This window comes from Protopterus annectens, chromosome 5.part0 (genome assembly GCF_019279795.1).
Source record: "Protopterus annectens isolate FY-2018-M chromosome 5.part0, PAN1.0, whole genome shotgun sequence".
Taxonomy (NCBI): domain Eukaryota; kingdom Metazoa; phylum Chordata; order Ceratodontiformes; family Protopteridae; genus Protopterus; species Protopterus annectens.
In genome coordinates this window covers 763861458-763881205 of record NC_056735.1, presented here as the reverse complement: position 1 = coordinate 763881205, position 19748 = coordinate 763861458, and the positions used below count along the sequence as shown (strand labels likewise).

The window sequence follows — 19748 nt, the reverse complement described above, 5'->3', positions numbered from 1 at the left end:
ATACTAAGTGTAAATTTGCTTCCTTTAATGAAGACAGTTGCAAATGTGCTGCCTTGATACAAGCTAAGTTAAGCAATTTTCAAACAAGCTGGCCAATGGAAATGCTGAATACGAAGCCTTATTCCAACAGTCTCCAACCCATATGGGTCCTTTGCTACACTCTTCTGCCACAAGGGTGCAGGGGGCCCTCAATGTAAGATGGCTGGTTTTAGTGTTCAGATAATGCCAAACAGTCTAGATTCAGCAAATGTGAATCTAGCCTATGCTATAAAATACACAAGTACTAGAAAATACAAAGTGCAGGAAAAACAGTCTCAAACAACAAAACAGTTAAAACTGCTAAAAAACAGTTAAATGTAGTTAGCAATTCAATAATACACAGTTTAAAAGTGCAGTACAGTGAATAAAAATAGTTATTTTTCTGTAGATTTCAAAGGTTGCCTTGGATTTCATTTGGATTCACTCCAGAGGTCAGAAAGAGCACACCAATCCTAGAGCAGTTCCCTAGAAACTGCTGGTTATGAAAAATATAGTTTCTTTAATGACCCATATACAACATTGCTAAACAAGTTTCTTTCAAGTCTAAGATTGTGTGCTCACCACCTGCTACTTAGGATCTGTAGGAGTACAAGCTAGCCCTGATTTGCATTCAGGTTTAAAACACGCCCCTCTTTGCACTGCTGGTTGAGATAGATCACTGCAAATCATGTTTTGTTCCTGAGTTAGAAGGAACTAATTTAATTAGGCACAATTTTAGTTGGAGGGGTATTTTTTATTGTTACAGGAGTATGACAATCTGAAGTACGTTCAACGCAGCAAGATTTAATGATAAATCTACCTGAAAACTAATTTGAATGCTGCATTGCTGTGGATACAAAACTGGATGCTGTTGTGTCTTGTCTTGACTTCTGTGAATTACACCTAGCTGCCTGCAGTAAACAGGAGCTCTGGTAAGTGATTTTAGGATGAGCTGTGTCATTAAGTAGTATGTATAACTGTGTGACCTAATAGTTGTAAAACCTGTTATATGTGTTTTTCAAACAAGTGACTGGTAAAATTTTGTTTATAATATAGAGTTTGAAATGTAGAACACTACATTTCTATGTGGTGACTGCATTTTATGTAATCACATATAGCCCAAATGTAATTACTAATCACTGTATTGACCAGTCTCTATCCAAAAAATAAGTGAAATGGATGTGATACTTAATTGAAAAATGTTAAAGTTATTTCTTTCAATGCAGTGATTAATCCAAAGTATTAAAAATCATGACCCCATCCATCCTCATGGCATAGAGGGATAAATCCCTGACTAACCCATTTTTAACAAACAGGGGTGCTAGTGGGACTGGGTGGATTGTGGGGGTGGTGAATGGTTGATTTTTGGCTTGCGCATTGTGTGTGGGTATGGATGGTTAGGTCCACTTGCTTTACTGGTGATATCTACAGTAGTACAGGTGTATCACCTGCAGCAAGAAGCCTAATGACCACACGCTGCAGGTGATGTGTCCCTTGGCCAGGAGACTTAGCATGTGTGGTAATTTTATAGGCATCACCTGGTAACAGGTGTAGTGTAGTGAAAAGGGATTAGCATAAAACAAACAAAAAAAGAAAAAAAAATTACACCCTCCAGATGAATGACAGGCTCTCATCTCCAGTGGGAATGAATGGGTGAATGGGATCTTGCCTCAGGGAACACAAATGGGGTGTTTGAAATCCAGGAAAAGGCCTAATCATTGCTGTGGGAATAGGGGCCAAAAAATCATTACTTATTTCTGTGAAGCAGTAGGTTTTTGCCTCCTTTTTCTATAAGATTTGATTTGCTACATTTTGTTAAAGATGTTTGAACTGTATACATGCACAACACATGAGAACATAAACTATTACATCTTAACGGATATATCTTGAGACATTTTAATGCATTTAACCAAGTACCATACATTTTTTGTCAACTCTATAAGAAGCTTCTGTTGCATATTCTGAAATGAATTATTAGATGTAAAAATTGCTGAAAGTATGTTGTTACAGGAGAGCAATATACTGGAAAATCTTTCCAAGGCGGGTAAATTCTTTTAAATTATAAAATTATATTTTTGTATGTATACTCTTGCATTTGTATATTTTTTAAATTTCTATCTTTACCCTACCTCCTTAACTGACCAGCTAGCTTGCTCTCACCTTTGTGTTCTTTGTTCATTTCTTACAACAGTCAAAGCTTACAGATTAAGTGGGAGGGGGACTGAGTGCTTAGATGAAACACAACCATTTTTTTGTGAGTAACTGGATTTTTTTCCAGTTTTGTCCCACTTCCCTCTATTTTTGGAGATTCAAAAAACCACGGCGGTGGTGCTATGGTAGCGTTGTCGCCTCACTGTAAGATGCTGTCCGGTTCGATTCTCAGCTAGAGCGTCTTCTGCGTGGAGATATGTGTGAATGGGCATACCTTCGTTGAAGGTTGTGCATCAGGGCTGGTAACTCGGCATGTAAAAATCAACTACCAATCATTAGCGGACTGGAGTTCCGCTGTGGCGACCCCTAACCGGGAAAAACCGAAAGACACAAACAAACAAAGTAAATATTTTCAAAGTACAAACATATCACACTTCGCACAAAACATCATTATATTTGACTAACCCTAAAAAAGCAAAATGTCAAAACAAGGGTCAGTAAAAATATGCAAGTACAGTATTCATTTTTTTTAGGGAAGGGTGAAGCCACCATCCACACTTTCCCTTCTCATATTGTAACTGTATTAGTGTCCTGTTTTGTTGTAAGGAGAAAATATACATGGCTTCTTGAGACAGTGTTACCTCAGAGTTGGAATATAATTGTTCTGAGGGACTTTAGCATAAAAGGTGAACATTTTTTAAGTATTGATGGATTTTGCAGGTGTATGCCTTCTGGAAATTAAGTGTTTTGTAATGCACTTTGATAGGCTGACATAAACCCCTCTTTGATGTTGGCTGTGTGATACAGGGGGATAAAGCCCTACTTGAAACCCAGACAACCCATGACTAACTAGGTGTTTAGACACTGGAGGAGTTGACAGGAGATGGTGTGAGTGAACAGTGATACCAGATCATCCATCCTAGTCAGTGGAGGGAGTTTGACCCATTATAGTGGCACCACCTCCTGGAGAGGTGCATATGGCTGAGGATATGCACTTCATTATACCAAGCTGTATGATAGGCTTCACTGGGCATGTGCAGGAATGTACACACTTGCAAGAGAAGTCCTAGTAGTTTCTCACATCTGTAGGCAAACACCTCAATCACTGAGTAGGGCAAGTGCTACAGAATGGGGGGGGGGGGACTTGTGGTTGTCTGGATGACAGCTTTGCCAAAATCTGCTCTCAGATGTTGAATGGTCATCATGGTAGAGGCTAAGTGGCTGGCAGGCATAAGGGACAAGGAAATGGCATGAAGATTAAACTCTGAAGAGTGGTAAATGGCTAGCTATTGAAATATCAAGACTCATAGCATTGAATCCCAAAATGATGAAAGAAAAACAAAAAAAAACAAAAGGCTAAAAATCCAGGAGAAAAGTAAATACTGAGTACCACCTGTCTCCTTCAAACTTTTTTTGCAAGAGGGCATTCTCCAATGTAAGAGGCAAGCCCCCCTCTGAACTTAGACCAACTCAGCAAGTGCCATACCTCAGAGAAAAGGGAATATTTAGAGAAATGGTAGCCTCTAATATAATACTTGTAGTTCTGCATTTTCAGTCATTCTGTCTCTATTCCAGGACACAGCATTACAAGTCTCAGCATTTCAAATGGTTACCATGAAAAGAAGTGTCTGCATGAATCTGAAATGATGTGCGTTTCCACACGGAGGGGGGTCGGGTGGGGGGGCATCACTTGCTGGAATGCTGTGCTCTGTTTTGGCAAAAACATTTTCCTGTTTGCTTCTGTATGTTTAATCCTGGTGTCTGGCTATCTGCCAAGTATTGCTTCTGCTGCAGAATGTCAGCAGTCATTCTCCCGCCAGAAAGGCAAGCCAGCATTCGCCACTCACTCCCATTCCTCCTGGTCATAAGTGCACTTAGGCCATACACTCTAAACCCATATTACTGGAACTCCTTTGTGCCACAGAGCTGACCACATCTTTTTTGATTTATGGGTCACCATAGAAAGTGTTTTCGGTAAAACAACTTTGAATATGGACAGTATGTATACAACACACACTAATTCCTGGAGCTGATTGCGAATCACTCAAATAATTGGATTTAGTTTTTAATTACGTTTACAATGATTTTCCTTCAAGTCAGCCACTCAGTAGATTTAATACTTTGAAGTAAACTATTGTGAGGTTAGTTAATAATTTTCACTTTTGCTCAGTGACCTGGATTGGGAAAGAGGATTTATGTAGCATTCTGTTTGCCCATGATTAAAAGGCATACTTTGTAAGAAGGTGCTACTTAACCGAGGATACTGTTGCAACACCTGATGGTGAGCCACAAGTGAAATGTATTGAAACTGCAGCATTTTCGTGGTGACATAATACTATGGGTAAGCATTGTAACTGCAGCAATGCTCATTTAGCAGCAGCACCTGCTGAAACTGCAATGATCTGATGGCATGTGCCAAATGCACAATAGCCCTGGCAGCTACTTTTATGCAGTAAGTGCTTTAACTGAAACTGCAAAGTACTGTCAGAGTGGCATAAATAAACTGCAGCAAACTGGTGGTAACATAGGGACAGCAGAGGCCACAGTCCAATGATGACCAAGTGGTAGCAAAGCCAGCAGTCTAGGTACAGTGCATGGTGACTTAGTGGCAGCATGGCTGCAGTCCAATGGGGAAGCTATGGGCAGAGAAGAAACCACATAAACACATACAGGACGTGCAGACTCCGTACAGAAGGCACCCTAGGTGAGAATCTAAGAGGGAAACCTCTTGCTGTGAGGCAACAATGCTATCTACTGTGCCACACAGCAGGAGAACCAAATATACTTGTCATATACCAGGTTTTTATAATCCCTACATGAACCTTATTTTGATATTGATTACAATATTAGTGGCAGAAAAAAGTAAGAGGGGATTTTTATACAAATTACATTAAGTAATAGATGTCTTCTACTGACTTTTGCAGTAAATTAACATAAGTCTTCAGGAATAATGACCCTAGGAATGGGAACATAGTTTCATAGGTTCATACTAGGCTATCTGCCCTGGGGCAATTATAAGCCTAGCCCGATTCTGTATGGCTTACGCCACCCCTTGATTTGAGTATACTGTGCCCTTTTTAAGGTTTAGTTTACTGTCCCTCTGTCTAATAGTGACACGGGAGTAATCCCTGGGACAAACCTACGATCCCCCATCCACTTATCGAGATTCTTCTTGAAGAGATTCAGTGAGGTGCTCTGCAACACATGAACTGGAATTCTATTCCAGAGCGAAGGGAGCCTCTGGGTTATGAACCTGTCCCTCCAGCAAGTTCTATTTATTTCTGTGCTGAGGTTCAAGTCCCTCGAGCATGTGGCTCTAAGGGATTTAGATTTACTGAGGTGGAGCATGTCCATTAATTCTGGATTTGACATAGCTTTGTATGTCAGGCATAGATCGCCTCAAGTAGGCGGTATGCAACTGAGTAGAGCTGGAGTTTTTAACCGAGCAGCATATGGCATCTGTTTGAGACCCTTGATCCTCTTGGTGAGATACTTTTGGGGTCTTTCTAATTGCTGCAGGTGTCTGGTAAGGTACATCCCAAAAGGGGCATTGTATTCTATGATGGGCCTGATGAGGGATGAATAAAGGGCCACGATTACCTCTCTTGATCTAGATGTGAAACCCTTCGTGATGAGGTGGGCTATGTAGAAGGTCTTTCTAACCACTTTGGCAATGTGGTTTTCAAAGGAGAGATTGCTATCAACTTGGGTCCCCAGGTCCCTAATAACTTTCTCTGTACTTAATGGGTTTCTGCCTATGTGGTAATTTGTGGGCACATTGTTTTGCCAAAGGGTATGACTATACATTTTTTGGCATTTAGCTTTAAACCATGGCGCTGGCACCAGTTATCTGTCTCTGTGAGACCTTTTTGAAGGATGTTTGTGTCAGCTGGAGAGTTGATTATGGCCCAGTTTGCAGTCGTCTGCGAACTTGGTGAGCCATAGTCCTCCCACGTTTGCCTGTACCTCAGAAAAGTATATACCGAACAAGAGTGGTCCCAGGACAGAACCCTGTGGGACGCCACTTGTGACCGGTTTCGAGTCTGACATGGCTCCAGCAACTCTCACTCTGTGGGTTCTGTCTTTGAGCCAGTTTGCGACCCATCTTGTGACATAGGGGTTTATATTTAAGTTGGATAGCTTATCTATGATGCCCGAGTGAGGTATTGTGTCAAATGCCTTTGCAAGGTCCAGATAGGCTGTGTGGACTACCTTCCCTTCATCTATGGCTTTGGTGACTGATTCAAAGAAGTCAACCAGGTTCAAAAGGCAGGATCTGCCCTTGGCAAAGCCCAACTGGGTAGGATCTAGTGTCTGTAGGTCCCCAATGTCTTTGTTTATGAGCTCCATGATGATCCTCTCCATAGCCTTGCAGACTAAGCTAGTCAGGCTTATGGGGCGATAGTTTCCAGGGTCCGTAGATGCTCCACCTTTGTGGAGTGGGACCACTGTTGCTGTACACCATTCTGTGGGCACATATCCTGTAGTGAGGCTGAGATTGTATAGCTGTTTTATTTGAGGGATTAGTTCCTCTTGTAGTTCATGTAGGACGCAACCTGGGACGCCATCTGGTCCCATGGAAGCAGTGTTTTTTGCTTTGGAGAGGGCAGCCTTCACCTGAGCATCTAAGATGTTTGGGAGGCAGCCCTCTGCCGGGATAGATACTTGCTCTTTTGGGGGGGGGGTGGAGAAGTTTGCACTGAACCTGTCTGCCAAGATATTGGCGATGTCTGTGGGTTCAGTGTATTTTTTGTTGTTTAGAATCAACTCAGAACAAGTCTGGGAGTTGCATCCCAGGTTTCTAACATAACTGAAAAAAGCCTTATGATTGTCTTTGGTGTCCTGTGCAATTTTTCTCTCGAAGCTGGCCTTGGAGGATTTTATGAGGGATCGTAATTTTTTGCTAGTACTGATCAGAGATGCCTTCCCTATTAGGGATTTTGCTCTATCATGTAGTAGCTTCCTCCTTCTGTTGTACAGTTTATTTATGGCAGGGGTCCACCAGACTGGATGCCTGTCTTTGGATGATTGGGTCTTGGTTTTGTTTGGGATAGCATGATCCATGCATTCCTGGAGATGTCCGTAGAATGCATTTATATAGGATTCTGCAGTTTGGGCCATAGTTTCCACTGGCCCTGGGGCCTTGAAGGATTCTACTTTGGTTTTGAGAAGTGAGAAGTTCGCTTTTGAGAAGTTTTTCACTGTGGTTTACTGGGCTGGGGTGGGGTCGGGATGTGGACATCCAGTGAAATTAATTTATGGCCTGATCTTACTAATGAGGGATATACTTCTGGTGTGGAGCATAGAGTCCCCATGTTGGTAATGATCAGGTCTCGTATGTTGCCCCCTCTTGTGGGAGTGGTGACTAGTTGTTCCATAGCATTTGAGTTTATAATTTCCAGGAATCTTTGGGCTAAAGTGCTGGGGCTTGAGTAGTGCTCCCAGTCAATGTTTGGGTAGTTGAAGTCGCCCGATATAATGGTGTTTGGAGAGATCTTCATGTTCTCCAATGTTTTCAGGAAAGCCGAGTGGGATTCCTGACTTTGAGAGGGTGGTCTGTAGGATGCTATACACTGAAAAGCAGTCTTGTCCACTGTTAGTTGCACATGGATGGTCTCCGATACTTCATGCAATGCCACTAACCTGGAGGTGTGGATATCCTTGATAAATATGGAAACTCCCCCTCCTTTTGTGGTTCGGTCCGGGTTTGGGGGCCGAAAAGCATGATATGAGGTATAGCCTGGTAGTGCTGGGGTGCTCTCTGGAGCCTTGAACCAGGTTTCTGTCACTGCACAGATATCAGTGTTCTCCATACTGAGGAGAGCTTCGAGTGCGTGCATCTTGAGGTTAAGACTTCTGGCGTTTAGCAGCATTACCCTTAGTTTCTTGTTCCTTGTGCTGTCTATGGGGGTGGGTTTGACTTTTGAGCCTTGCCTAAAAAAGGCACTATGGAGGTGGCAAGAGCCTTTGCCAATATCCGAAAGCCCAGTGGTGACAGGTGCAAGCCGTCCCTATCGAAGCAACGTGGCTTGTCGAGCATGTCATCCCAGGCTGACAGACACTGGATCCCCTTTGAATGACACCAAAATTTTAGCCAATTGTTAAAATTGATCATTTTGTCTTTGTACTGTGGCATCATTCTAGGTGAGGGTAAGATGCTGCTCAAGGTCAGGGTCATACCAGCCTGGGCTACATGATCAGAGAGCTCCTCTGTCTCTTTTCATGTAGTCCAGGAGGTATCTCAGGTCATTCACACCAGCATGTACAATGACTGAGTCATATTTGTATTTGCTTTGGAGTGACCTGAGTGCTTGCGTTATGTGTCGGATCCTAGCACCCGACAGGCAGCTCACCGTGACCTTCTCTTTATTCAGCCTGGTGAGCGGGACGTCAGTGTGTCTGACAATAGAGTCACCTATAACAAGAGTATCAGGTGTGTTATTCAGCCTTAAGGGCTGTGGCTGCTTGGCACACTGACTTTGTGGGTTATGTGTTGTGTGTGTGTTTTGTTTTGAGGTAGCATTTGCTTGGATGTCTGCTTTGGAGGTCTCTGTTGCTTAGGTAGATTTTTATTTAGAGCCTCAGAGTATGTTTTTGTGTATTTATGTGTTTGGTTCGCTGATGTGGTGGGACTATGTGATACTGGAATTGTGTTGTGTGAGGTTACCTTCTCCTCCTGACTGGTTACACCAGTTTTGAGATGAGAGAGCTCAGCCTCCAGTTTGGCTAAATAGTTGCATCACTCACATATATTTGAACCTGTTTGGAGGTGGAGAGGGTTGTCTGTGTACATGAGACAGTTGTAACATTGCCTCAAAATTCCCAGATTCACCAGCTGGACTGGAGAGGAAACCATTGACTGACCTTTGGACATGCTAGAGTAATAGGGAAACTGAATTTAAGATGGACCAATAGAGGACAGGGTAATTGTAGAGAGTATTGGAGTAAGTAGTGCTTATGGTTTAATAGTGCTAACTTGTAGGATTACTTAATTGGACCAGTGAAGGGCCTTAGAATGAGAATATGGTGTTTAAATTGAGAGATAGAGCAGTTCTAAGGGAAAAAGTGAAGAGCAGACTTTGTGGAGCCAGGAATAGTTTAAACCCAATTAGGCGGCGCTGCCCGCTGTTGCGCTATGCACAAAACCGCAGAAAAGCGGGTTTTAAGAGAGGAAGATGAAGGAGTTTTGAAATTGACCCAAAATGGCCAATAAAGCTACAGTTTCAAGTCAGTAACCACTCCCACAGGGGCAGGCAGACTGCTCAATGTTTTTCACTGCCACTGATCAACAGAGAGACTTCCCTTTAGCCCAAGCAAAAAATGGCCTCACAGAAACTTACAAACAGTTCAAGAACAGCAAGCCTGTAACTGAACTTTTTTTTTGTTTTTTTTGTTTTTTCAGAGGTTCACAAGTAACAACAAGTTATAACAGTGCAGTAAATGACCCCACACAAAAGTGCTAGGCCAAAGACAGATAAAATGCAAGTTTTGAGAAAAAAAGATTTTAAAAATAAGTGCAAACAGGAAATTCAGTAAACAGCTCTAGGTTGTGCTCTAAATACAGTTACTAATGCAGAAATCAAATTTAACAAGCCAGAAAATGCTCAAAATAGGCAGCTATGCAGAAAAACTTAGCAAATAAACAGAGGAAAAATACTTAAAATCTCAAAAGTGGCTCCTTTCTTCTCTCAGCGCTTTCTCCTCTTGGTGGGTGCTTCACCAACAGCCAACAAGCCTGAAAAGATGCCAAAACCACGAGGCAACCAGGTTTTAAGAGAGGAAGATGAAGGAGTTTTGGAATTGAACCAAAAATGGCCAATAAAACTACTTTCAGAATGGGACGAACTGACAAACTTCTAACAGTTTTCAGATTGCTGAGAGATGCCCTTTTCATATTGAAGAGGTATAAGTTTTTTGGATATTTTTGGGACATATTAAGACAAGATGGGTGTATTAAATTGTGCAGATACTATGTGCAGAGCCAATTTTACAAGTAGACCATACTTAATTGTTTTAGTGGACTTCCTGTAAAACAGGCAACAATCACCTAAATTATGTTTGCTGTGAATTCCAAGCCAAGTCTGCCAGTGACAGTAATCCTCACCAGGTCTGTTGTTGTTATTATTTTCATGGCTTTCATATTATATATATATATATATATATATATATATATATATATATATATATAAAAACACCTTTATTGAAACACAGATACCCATACATTAAAAGAAAACAATACACATTATCATTTTTTTTATTTGCATCCATTACAGATCACATAGCTTTTTTTTATAATTATTAGTCCAACATTACATAAATTGCAGAATTCCTGCCTCCCCTTAAATCCCACTACTCATCTTGAACATTGTTCTGCATGTATTGTTCCCACAATTTACATTTATTTATATGTAATTTGTTCCTTCTCTTTTCTAAAATCTCTCTTCCAGTTCTTTTATAATATTTAATACTTAAAATACAGTTGGTTTAGACTTTGATTTCCATTTTCTAGTAATTGCTTTTTTGGCAGTCAACATAATTAAACTTGATATGGCTTTACTATGTCTGTGCGGTTCTGACCCTATGCCTCAGCTCAAAAAAAAAAAAACATTTCTCAGGTACCTCTTTCTTCCTCATCACACCTTCATCACTTTCCCTTTTCTTGAGATCAGGGCTTCTTTTTAAAACTGGAGTTTTGTATGCCCAGATTTATGGAAAGCCTATATTCTGAATTATGTGATTCCTGCTTTATCCTCTTTAAGGTTATGGGAGTTGAAGTTTATCCCAGTATTTGGTAGGAGCAAGAGAAAGAAGTTTATTTTTGGATAAGATGTCAGAGTACTCCTCTAGGGGATGGACAGACATTCACACACACAAAACATGTGGCATGCACTCTTATTGGCAAGTTAAAGGTGCACTGGTTCATGTATACCATATTTTAGTACATTACATCTGGCAACTCAGCAAAAAAATTCCTCACAAACACAGAGAAGACATATAGAGTCCACAGTGAAGATATCACAGCTAGAAACTGAACAAGATAATAGAGCTCTGTGCTACCCAATACTTTCTTGAAAAGAAGAAAAAAAGAATGCCTAATAGTCTGTAATATGTATGGCACACATCTCAGACTGTATGATGAAGGTTTTTATCTTTCTGTTTTAGTGCACACACTTTTGATGCAGAAAACTGTGGTTCTATTCCCACACCAGGTAGATAGATTGCTGACAATGCAGTGCAGCGCAGCATAAGGGGGTTGATGCACTCCTGAGTGTATCATCCTTTGGATAAGATGTTAAACTGAGGTCCCATCTGCTTGAGTTGGTGATAGCTCAGGTTTATGGAAAAGATCCCAAGACACTTGTTGAAAAGAGTAGGGGAAGTTCCTGATGCCCTGGCTAAATTTCCCCTAGCAGTCTGAATGCCACCCCAGATCTCTCCTGAAAAGAGACTACTAGCTTAGTGAGATTAGCCAGGTCAACAAAGGATAAAATAATTAAAAATTCATTTAAATCCCGTAATATAAAATTAGTACATCAGTAAAATACTTTCTATGGTTCCACAACATAAGACTGAAAGAAAGTTTCTGAAAAGTAATGTTCATATAAAACCGTAATTTTTTGCAGGATAACAAGCACCCCCCCCCCCCACACACACACACACACCATCGTATACCTACGTATTGCAACCAAAGGAGAAGCACCCTAATGACCCTCATCTGAGTTCAAAATTCCCCCTTGCAGACTACATGAAACTGAAAAATCTGTGTAACGGCATTCTTGGGCCTCTCTGTTGAGAAAAAATGATGTAATTGAATGTCTGCCTATATATCTAGACTACAGCATTGTTTGTTTTATTGAATTTATTTACAGCTACATGAATACTTTGCACAGTTTGATGCCCTACTAGTCAGATTAAGCTGTATGGAATAGATTCTGAAGGGTTTCCATATATATAGTATGCCACTGAAAAATGTATTCTTTACAAAATGTGTGTGTAATCATGAAATACTGTCTCGTTTCTACTACTACTATGAAAATTCACCTTAGAAAAAGGAGTTGACTTGAGTGCAAGTCAGATTTGGTGGTGTCTCTGTCTACTGTTGGATGACACTGAAGTTATGATGTGAAATGCTTGATATTGGGCAAGTGAGCTTTCTCAGGTGATATTGAACTATCATAACTGATGTCCAGGGTCATAGGAAAATACTAGGCAATCAGTCTGCAGACTATTACATGCCTAGCCAAGAACTAGCGTGAGCAAAGGTGAGAATCAAACCCTATACTTTCTGTCTGTGAGGTAAACTACCATGCCATCTCCCTATTGGGGAAAGTAAGAAGAGCACAACTGTAGTGTATGCCTGTTTTATAATGCCATGATTTGGGGCTGCATGATAATAATGAAGTAATGGATAGTCATTCTGTACCGGTATATAGTTTCAACTATTTGGATGAGGTTTTTATTGTCTAGTATTTTGTTGGGGTGGATAGATTTTTGTCTGTAATGCATTTGGGAATTTTGTTTTCTAGGTTGGCAAGTTGTGAAAGAATTCATGTGCAGAGAATGACTGCATATACCACTGCTATGTTTTTTGGTTTTCTGTAAAGAGTGAATTTCAAGATCTTGTTATTGAGTGGAGCTTTTGGCAAATAGCAGCAAAACTCACCCAGTATATTTTTAATTACATATCTTATAAATGTATGTTGATAACTGATGTCTTTGCCTACCCAATGACAAATAATCCACAGAAATCTTTTGAATCACCTTTAAATGGTAAACTGTGATTCCAAAGATTTATGTGGCTTATTTGTCATCCTGTGGGTTGTGGTTCATAGGATCAAAGGAAGTTACTAGGCTATTGGCTCTGAGGCCCTTACAAGCCTAGCCAAGAATTTGGCCCATGTTCCGACAAGTTGGTACTCGAGGCCCTTGTCAGCAGGGACACAGGTGGAATCCCAGGGGTGTAATTTCTGGTTCCCATCCAGTTATCCAGGTTGCATTTAAAAAGGGTTAATGAGGTACTCTGCTTAATGTGGACAGGGAGTCTATTCCACAGAAGGGGGAGTCTCTGGGACACAAATCTGTCCCTCCAAGTCCTACTGATGTCACAGACCAGGTTGAGGTTGCGCATGCGGGTTACTTGAGTGGAACTTGACTTTCAGATATACAGCAGTCCCATCAAGGTGGGGTCTGAGATTGCTTTGTATACCAGACAGAGGCCACCTTCTGCAGAGTCTGCATGAGGCTAAAAGCCCTGTCCTTCTACTCAGCCTATCTGTGTAGGGCAAATGCTTGAGGCCCTGGATTCTCCTGGTGAGGAACCTCTGTGGTCTCTCCAGCTTCTGCATGTCTTTTCTTTTGTGAGGTACATGCCGAAAGGGGCATTGTACTCAATAATGGGTCTTAGAAGGGAAGAATACAGGGATGTTATGACCTCCATGTCCCTGGATGAGATACCCTTCCTAATGAGGTGGGTCATGTAGAAAGTTTTCTGTATAAAGGAGGCAATAAATATGGTGATCAAATGTTTGCTATCAACCTGGGTGCCCAAGTCCCTCATGACTGATTGCATGCTTAGGACCTTGTTATTGATGTGATATCACTCTTCCAAAAGGGGATGATGATGCATTTTTTTGGCATTCAGTTTGAGGCCATGTTTCTGGCACCAATCATTTTGTTTGGGAGAGACCCTCTTGGATGATGTCCACATCACTAGGGGAATTGATGACAGTGCCCAGCTTGCAGTCATCTGCAAACTTGGTCATCCATAGCCCACCTGGTTGTGGCCTGCACCTCAGAAACATACATCCCAAGACCACAAGACCATTGCTGTTGCTGTTAATTGGTCTGATTTTGTTTTTTTTTTGTATTCGGTTTGATGTCTTTGCTTGTCTGCTAGGTCTGTGGTTGAAAAGGGTCCATGTACTACCTCATGTACCCATTTAAACAATACCAAATAAATAGAAAGAGTGAGAAATGTAGCTAGGCACTATTCTGCAGCTTAGAGCTGCAGTATATTTGAAGAAAAAATGGTAAGTGGGTCTAATTTCCTACCCCCACTTTCAAACTGGTTTAAACAGAGATTATGCATTTTGAAATATCCAAGTATAAGACTGATGGTTATTGCATGTGTTGTTTGATATTTATAGAAGTGTCTAGAAAGGTGCCTACAGTGGAACAGTTGCCTTTGAAAAAATAATAGTTTATCAATGAGAATGAGAATGCAGGATAGAGGATGAGATTGACAGAGGAGTGGTTGCAGGGTGGGCAAGAAGTGCAGGGTGTGAGTTTGGGGTCTTGCTTGGAGCAGTAATAGCTATGGGGTCTGTACGGAAAATGAAGGAGATTCAGAAGTTGCAGAGGCAAGTTTGTGAGTTAGGGTAGGACATAGCTGGTATCAGAAAGGTAAAGGACTGGGGGAGAGGATGTAGGTTGGCTCGGGACTGATTCTGAGAGGAACAGAATGCTGGGAGATGACTGGGGTGTAAGTACCTGGAATGACACTTGGGCGAGAAAGGGTCAGTGTTAGCTTAGAGTGGGTTTTGTACCTGGGTAATTTTAAAGGGCAAGTGAGAGATGCTAGGAGGGACTTTCAGGTATTTGGGGAAAAAATAAATGATGGGGAAAAATGGAGTTGGTCATCAGAGTAGAATGTGGAAGACAGAAGACCGAACAGCAGCTGAAAATAATAGTGATTTTATTCTGTTGTTAATCGGGTGGGTAGGCTGGCGTACAGAACCTTTTCAGTTCTGACCCAGCCCAAAGACATTTACAGTATAATATGAGAGGAGAGACTGCTCCTCATAAGACCTAGATCTGGAACCAAGGTGGAGTCTCATAAGGTCCCAAAACTCACTATCGGAAATCAAAGCCAAACTAAAGAAGCATCATTAGAGTGAGTAGCATTGTTGCCTCACAGCAAGAGGTTCTCCCGTTCGATTCTCTGCTGGAGTGTGGGGAGTGCCTTCTGTGTGGAGTCTGCATGTCCTCCCTGCGGTTGGGTGGCGTTCGAAAGACATGCGTAAATGGGCATGCCTTCGTTGAAGGTTGAACGTCGAGCTGGCACCTCGGCGTTTGTGAAAATCTACTGCTAATCATTAGTGGACCAGAGTTCCGCTGTGGCGACCCTTAACTGAGAAAAGCCGAAAGACCAACAACAATGCAGTTGTTTTTAGAGTTGCAGGATAAGGTGTGATATCTCACAAAAATATTGTATGTCTTTTCTAACAAAATTGCAACTATTTGCAGGTGAACAGAATTAAATCTCTTATAAGCAATTCTATATGGAAATCACACACACACACTCAATTACTGTTGTAAATAATTTTGTGTGTGTACATATATCTTGTTCAGAAGATTGACAGACCACGATATCGAAATTTAAAGGCTAAAAAGTTAAAACATTAAACCCTGGAGCATATTTGAGAGAAAAAAAAAAGCGTATTTATTTTTTTTACAGAGGAGTCCTTCTGTCTGCAGCCCTCCCCCGTCACACACACACACTTCAACCATATTCTGTATACCAACTCTTGAGATCACACCACATTGGGGAAATGGCAAACTCCCAATCCCCAAAAATGCCTGTAACCAGCACAAAAGCTGGTTCAGTGTTCTGAACATGTAATCAGTGACCATTTGACATTCTTCTCCATTAATAAATCGAATGAGACGTGTATCAAATGCACTACAGAATGTTATATATACACAATCATCTTGAATATTATTTCTTATTTTTACTACTTGTTTGCTGTTGTTGCCAACTGTTACTACTTGGTGTTGCTTGCTGTGCCTTGGTAGCCTGGTCATAGCTAAAAAGGATTAGTTGATCATCCCACTTTACTCAAAAAAACAAAAACAAAACAAATTCCTTGTTTACCACCTTTCTAAGGTAGTTTAGTCCAGTTTTCAGGCTAGAGCTGAATTCAGGGCTGTGTTACAAGTTTCTGAGCTGCCCATACCTTACTTTGATTGAAGGAAGTTTCTCTGTTCACCTGTGTGAGAGGGGAGCTTTGAGCAGCCTATCTGTCCCTGGAGGAGTGGTTCTAGCCCAGAAGTTAGTAGTTTATTGGCCATTTTGGGCTAATTTCTATCTTTCATTTCCCTGCAGTAAAAAATGTGTTTGCACGGTTTTGTGCGCCAGGCAGTGCCAGTTAGCTAGGGTTAAATTATTCCCGGCTCCACTAAGTCTCCTCCTCAGTTTTTCCCTTGAAACTAGTCTAATTCTCAACCTAAGCGCTCAAAAAGCATCCTACAGTCCAGCACTTGCTCAGACCTAATAGCAAGCACTAATATACCCTGACACTTGATTGCCCAGCAGGGCAAGACTCTTTATTCACCCCTCACCAACCAAGCGACTAAGCAGCTCACCCTACTATTCAGGCATGACCAAAGGGCAATTTCAGGTGTACTCTCCAGTCCAGCTGGTGAATCTGGGTTTCCTGAGGCAATGTTACAACTGCCTCATGTACACAGAGAACCCTCTCCTCCTACCACAAAACACTAACATATGCGAGAGATGCAATTATACAGTCAAACTGGAGGCTAAGCGGTCTCCACCCAAGACTGGAACAGACAGTCAAGAGGAGAAGGTTAACACTTGCTCCACACCTCCAGCCACACATAGACCTACTAAACCAGCACTGGCAAAAGATGCACATAAATACACAAAATCATACACGGAGGCGCTAAATAAAAACCTGCAAAAGCATCAGAGACCTCCAAAGCAGACACCCAAACAACCTGCACCTCTTGTCACAAACCAGACAACATATAAAACACAAAATCAGTGTGCTGCACAATCACAGCCCTTAAGGCGAAATAACATACCTAACACACTAGTAATAGGGGAGTCTATAGTCAGGCACACTGACGTCCTCCCGCTCACTAGGCCGGACAAGCAGAAGGTTACTGTTAGCTGCCTGTCTGGAGCTAGAATCCGCCACATAACACAAGCACTCGGGTCACTCCAGAACAAGTACAAATATGACTCTGTCATTGTGCATGTTGGTGTGAATGACCTGAGACATACCTCCCTGTACTACATGAAAAGAGACCTGGAAGAGCTCTCTGATCATGTAGCCCAGGCTGGTATGACCCTGCCCCTGAGTAGCATCCTGCCCTCACCAAGAATGATACCTCAGTATAAAGAAAAGATGATAAATTTCACCAATTGGCTAAGCTTCTGGTGCTGGGATCCAGTGTCAGTCAGCCAGGGATGACAGGCTCGACAAGCCGCATTGCTTTGCAAGAGATGGCTTACACCTGTCACCCCTAGGCTTTCAAATACTGGCCAAGGCTCTTGCTGCCCCAATAGTGCCTTTTTTAGGCAAGGCTCAAAAGTCAAACCCACCTCTGTAAACAGCACAATTAACAAAAAACTGAGGGTTATGCTACTCAACACCAGGAGTTTAAATCTCAAAATGCACGCGCTTGAAGCACTCCTCAGTATGGAGAACGTCTACATCTGTGCAGTAACTGAAACCTGGTGCAAGGCTACAGAGAGCACCCCAGCACTACCGGGCTACAACTTGTACCACACGTTTAGGCCACAGAACATGGACCGAAACACAAAAGGAGGGGGTTTATCCATATTCAGCAAGGATACCTACACCTCCAGTTAGTGGCGCAGCATGATACCGCTGAGATCATCCATGTGCAGCTAACATCGGGCAAATCTGCATTGCAAATTGTGGCCTGCTACAGATCACCCTCCATGACCCAGGACCACCACTCCACCTTTTTGGAGACACTGGAAAACATGAAGGTCCTACCGAACACCCTGATATTGGGCGATTTCAATTATCCTACCATTAACTGGGAAAACTACTCGAGTACAAACTCCCAGGCCCAGCACTTCCTGGAATTCATAAACTCAAATGCCCTGGATCAGCTGTTAAACTCCCATACCAGGGGTGAAAACATATTGGACCTGGTCATCACAAACATGGGTGACAAGTGTTCCAAACCGGAGGTCAACCCGTCACTGGTTAGATCGGAGCATAAACTAATCACTCTGGATGTCCATACCTCACCACCACCCCCAACTAAGGAAACCACAGTAAAAATCTTTTCACCTTACTTAAGATAGAGGCAGTAAGTTTCACAGCCCCCACGCTAAAGGATAACTCTGCCCAAGATGCAGAAACTTTTACAAATGCACTCTATGAGCACCTACTGGGATGCATGGATTGTGCCATCCCTAGCAAAACCAAGACTCACTCCTCTAAGAGAAGGAAACCAATCTGGTGGACCCCTGCCATAAACAGGCTATACAATATAAGGAGGAAACTTGTTCAGAAAAAAAGAAAATCCCAAGAAGGAAAGACATCCCTGATCAGAATCGGTAAGAAACTAAGGTCCCTCATAAAATCATCCAAGGCTAACTTCGAAAGAAAAATAGCCAAGGATTCAAAAGAGAATGGCAAAGCCTTCTTTAGCTGTGTTAAGAATCTATGTGACAACTGGCAGATATGCACTGAACTAGTGCAAAATAGCACAAAATATACTGAACATACTGATATTGCAAACATCCTGGCAGATAGATTCAGTGCAAACTTCACCCCCCTCTCACCCCCAAAAGGGCCCACAACAGTACCGGAAAAGTGCAGTCTCCCGGAAATCAGATGCACAGGTGAAAATAGCCCTTTAAAAAGCCAAAAACACAGTGTCAATGGGGCCAGATGGTGTCCTAGGCTGTGTCTTGCATGAACTACAGAATGAACTAACCCCCCCCCCCCACCTAAACACGCTGTTCAACCTCAGCCTCTCCACAGGCTATGTGCCCATAGAATGGCACACAGCAACTGTTATTCCACTCCACAAAGGAGGGGCACAACTGACACTGGTAACTATCGCCCCATAAGCCTGACTAGCCTGGTCTGCAAGGCTATGAAGACATTGGGAACCTCCAAACACTTAACCCATCCCAGTTCAGCTTTAAGGGCAAATCATGCCTACTAAACCTGGTTGATTTCTTTGAGACAGTCACCAAGGCCATAGACGAGGGAAAGGTTGTTCATGCCACCTACCTTGACCTCGCCAAGGCTTTTGACACCATTCCCCACTTGGGTATTACAGAAAAACTCACCAGCCCTAACATAAACCCCTATGTCACAAGATGGGTTGCCAGCTGGCTTACAGACAGATCTCACACGGTAAGAATAGCAGGCTCCGGGTCCGACTCTAAACCAGTCACAAGTGGTGTCCCGCAAGGCTCAGTCCTGGGACCCCTACTGTTCAGCATATACTTCTCAGAAGTACAGGCAAACACAGGAGGACTATGGCTAACCAAGTTCACTGATAACTGCAAACTGGGAGCCATAATTGGCTCTCCGACTGACACAGACATCCTCCAAAAGGGCCTTATTGAGACGGACACCTGGTGTCAAAGTCATGGCCTCAAGCTAAATGCTAAAAAATGCATAGTCATCCATTTGGGGAAAAACAAAACACCCATGACTTACCACATAGGTGGCAGCCCCCTTAATACAGAAGAGGTAATAAGAGATCTGGGGACCCAGGTAGATAATAATCTCTCCTTTGACAATCATATTGCCAAACTAGTTAGGAAATCCTTCTATGTG

At 42.2% G+C, this 19748-nt stretch overlaps 1 protein-coding gene across 2 annotated transcripts in view; it reads left to right on the top strand.

The window, feature by feature from the left end:
* Positions 1-648: 648 nt before the first annotated feature.
* SLC35F2 (solute carrier family 35 member F2) overlaps positions 649-19748 on the top strand; it is a 482376-nt gene continuing 463276 nt past the window's right edge. Inside the window, exon 1 of one of the 2 annotated variants that reach the window (XM_044072611.1) lies at positions 649-950. The gene's annotated coding sequence lies outside the window, so the exon portion shown is untranslated. The remainder of the gene's footprint in view (positions 951-19748) is intronic. The other variant, XM_044072612.1, reaches the window with a different exon arrangement.